The sequence below is a fragment of the Pinus tabuliformis genome, chromosome 3_1 (genome assembly GCF_031772625.1).
Source record: "Pinus tabuliformis cultivar Carrire ecotype Pingquan chromosome 3_1, CPIR1, whole genome shotgun sequence".
Lineage (NCBI taxonomy): Eukaryota > Viridiplantae > Streptophyta > Pinopsida > Pinales > Pinaceae > Pinus > Pinus tabuliformis.
This window is the reverse complement of record NC_142301.1, coordinates 596,454,452-596,458,897: the sequence shown is the minus strand read 5'-3', so window position 1 is coordinate 596,458,897 and position 4,446 is coordinate 596,454,452.

Genomic DNA, 4,446 nt, shown 5'->3' with positions numbered 1-4,446 from the left:
TCACTTTTTTATAGGTGCATTTGTTCCCATATATGTGGGCATATGGACATCATTTTCACATGGAGGATGTTGATGATGGATGCATGACACAATACTATGGATTCGAAGTTGAGCTCAACCACTCTAGTCATGCTAGCCACCACAAACAAAACCGAATGCAGGGGACATTAGGTTACATCAGAAAGATACGAGAGATCATTCAAGTGGAATTCTCTTCATTCTAATGTGTTATTTTTAGGTGCAAGTGGTGGGACACCTTTGATCAAAATAATGGAAAGGAATAACGTGATAGTGGGCTGATATATATCAACTATATAAAGATGTGGAATGAAGTTAGGGGGGATTATAGCAAATCCCAACTAATACTAACTTCACTTGAAGCTTTATGTTACATTTCTAATAGAGCAAATCCCAACTAAAACTAACTTCACTTGAAGCTTTATGTTACATTTCTTTATCCTCATATTTAGAGAGAGAAATTTATAATTGGTAAGAGTTTCTATAATTAATAAATTTAAATTGCCTAAAATATCATAGCTTTAGTTATAAATTAAATTTTATTAAAATAGAAATTTTTAAGTTATATTAAATCTAAATTAATTGCGCTGAGAGGCGCTATATAGATCAGTATGGGAGAGATGTTGTCGCATAGCATTATATTTAAAAATAGTAAAATAATATTTTAAATTAAAAAAACAAAAATAGTAATAACAAAAGAAATTAATGTCAACCATAATTACAATACTTAAATTTACACTTTAATCTTATATAACTTTATATACAGATATAAAGTAACCAAAAGTTAACAAAAAAAAAAAAATAGCTTTTATTATGAGGAAGAAATGTAATGAGTAAAAGAATATAATTTACTTTTTATTACAAGGAAGAAATGTAATTTTTTCACATGAGAAGAAATAGTATTATTGATATTACATTATGTGTAATTCATTCTATGTTCCATTTACATGTGATATTTAAAACAAAAATATATTTATAACCAAAAATATTTTACGAATAAGTAAAATATTTCAATGTCCATATTAAATAACATAATTCTATAGATACTTTATATAGAGAAAAGTAAAGTAATCTAAATTGAAATTTTTCTTATATTCTCATTTTAGTGAGAAAGATTGAGAGAATTATTATTCCAGTAATAGTTTCTTTCTAATACAATGTATGAGGGACATTTGTAAATATTTCAATGTTTAATATGGATTTGATATGCTTAGAAAATATTAATAATAAAAATAATTAAATGTATACATAAAGGAAAAAATTATGAGGAAGCATATTTTAACATTTTAATATGGAGAACATGAATTATAAATAAAATATTTCATTGTCCATTACATATATATTATACCAGCCTAGATCTGTCTTAACTCCGGATCTACCAAGCACCTAGAGGGATCAAATCTCTGTTCGCTCTAAAATATGTTTGCATCTCAAGATAAGATTTGATCCCTCTCAACGTTCGGTAGCTCATGAGTTGAGATGGATCTAGGTTGCAGGTTAAATTAAATATGACTTAAGTTTTTTCAATTTAACAATAGATTGAATTTCATAAACCAATATTAAATTAGTTAAATTTTATTTTGAATAATTTGATTAATAATATTTTATATTAAAAATTTAATGAGTTACACATTTTCATCTTATTAAGAACTAACTAAATTATTTTACCTTTAATTATTTTTTCCTCGTTAGTATTGAAATAATTTACTAATTATGTTAGATTGAATATCAATGAACTATCGAAGCAATAGAAAAATATTTATCGTAATTCTAAAATCATAGTTTCAACCATACTAAGCATTGTAATTTATAAAAATATCTTTGTATTTTTTTAAAGTAAGTCATTTTGCATGTGTTAAACACACATGGACAGCAAGAGAGATATGAAAGATAAAACATGCAATACAATTTTTATTGACAAATGATATACATTTATAGTACAATACGTGACTCTTGGGTTTCAGATCCCAAGGTCTCTTGGACTGCTTTGGTCTATTCAGCTTCCACACTAACCCATTTAGGATTAGGTTTCCAACATTCCGCCCCTTAATCCGAAGGGTTATGTATGAGTCCAAGAAGAGCGTTGTAATACAAAATGTGCAAAAAATGCATGGCAACACTAGGTTGAATGTGCTCTATGAAATGTTGGTAAAAAGGGCGGTGGTTTAAGGATGACCACCAACACTGGAACGCTTAGTGCAGTTCTCGGAACTCTTCCAAAACTGGCAAGAAACTGAATTTTTCTGCTAGAGGAAGTGATCCTATTGTTTTAAAGAGGGAAACTTTCAACCATAAAAGGGAGGTCTCACCCCACATAAAAGGTAAAGCTTCAAACTGAAAAGGGAAGTCTCAACCTGTGATGGTTTAAGGATAACCAACAACTCTGGAATGCTTAATGCAATTCCTGGAACTCTTCCAAAACTGGCAAGAAGCTGGAGTCTTCTGCTAGAGGAAGTGTTCTCAATTTTGTTACTAGAATTCTTCCAAAGCTGGCAAGAAGCTGAAGTCTTCTGCTAGAGGAAGTGTCCCAGATTGCCAACTGAAGGCATGTTCACGGGCATCTTTGTCTCTGGCTACAACTCTTAAACTGGTGTGGCAGGTTGTGGCTCAGGCTCGCTTGATGTGACTTTGAAGCTTGTAGATGACCATCATTTCCCCCCCTGTCAGATACAAGGTGAGATGATGGAGGAAACTCAACTGCAAGACTGTTCAATATTCTGGAACAAGTTTTGACATGTGTTTGGAATATCTTCTTGGTTGTTGATGTCCATTGCCAAGAAGCGATCCATCGAAGATGAATCTTTATTCTTGCAGGACGTTTGTTTCTGAAGCATCTGTGTGAAGGATGGCTAGTTTTATGACAGTGCTTACATGGATGAAGATCAAAACAGTGATCTTTCAGATGGCCAACTCGATCACAGTGTTGGCATTTCACAATCTGTTGTTGTTGTTGTTGCAGTGGAAGAGGAGTAGAATCTGGAACAGCTGAAGCTGAACTGTCATGAGGAGTAGGTGCACTGTCATGACGAGCAGGTGAACTGTCATGAATGAATCCAGCACTCTGAAACTGAATGGGCTTGGCATAGTCTGGAATATGAAAGGACAAGTCCTTGTCATATCCAAGACCAGTTCTATGCTTGTTGTGGACAAGTTGTTCCCAAGGTCTGATGATGGGCTTGGGAAGTGCAGACTGAGTTTCTGCATCTGCATGTACAATTGCTGCTTTATTTGAATGAACTGTAACATTATTGTCTTGCTGTTTATGGGAGTCTGTTTCAATCTTCTGAACAGAAACAGGTTCAGAATGATGACTCCACTTGTGTAATTCTTCCTGTTGTAGCTTTGTCTCAAGCTGCAAAAACTCTATCTTTTCTTGTGCATTTTGTATACATTCTTGAATGTCAACAATAATGTCTTTATTGATTATGATTGCACTGTCAGCAGTGGATACGATTAGAGTTCTCAATAACTCTAATATTCTTTCAAGCTTAGCCATTTTTCTTAGCAGTGGGCAAATAAAGAATGTGAGCAATTATGCAATATCTTCTTCTACAAACAATATCAAGCCTTAATGGTAGGCTTTGGAGCAACCGTTAAGACCAACTTTCAACATATACCACTTAAAAATTTGGCTAAAAATAGTGAGCTTAAACTGTTGAAGAGAAACTCAAAAGGTAGATTCCCAATGCAAAATGGTGCATGTAAAGACATAAATAAATACTACCTCAACCTGTTTAAAAAATTGAATTCATGTCCTGTTCATGAGAACCTCAACTGGAGCTAATCCTTCCTCGCCCACAAGGCGCAACTAGTATTTTCAGTGCCTTGTTTTTAATTTCTGTCAATCTACAACACTACCTTCTTGGAGCCAGATGCCATCTGTTCTCAGCTGGGTTCATAAAATATTTCAGGGAACACTTACAAATGAAACAAGATGCTTGTGATGTGAAATTGTAACTACTAGGGACGAAACATTTTTGGATCTTAGTCTCGACATAGAACAAAACAGTTCCATCACAAGCTGTACATGCTTAATGCTGACGACAAGTTCTTTTTGTGACAAGTGTTGCAGTTTACAAGAAGCACAAAAAATAATGAAAATTAAGATCCCTCCTCGTATTCTTGTTATCCACTTGAAGCGCTTCAAATACATTGAACAACTTGGGCGATACAAAAAGCTCTCTTATCGTGTGGTCTTCCCCATGGAGCTGAAGTTATGCAATACAACCGATGATGCACCAGGTTCAGATCCAGAGTATTCACTATTTGCAGTCGTTGTTCATGTTGGCAGTGGTCCAAATCATGGGCACTAAGTTCAACAATACATAATCTATAAGAAATATTATTTCATAAAAATAAGCATGATGATGATAACCATATAACAATCATAAACATCATCTAAGATACACATTTGAATTCAGTACCATC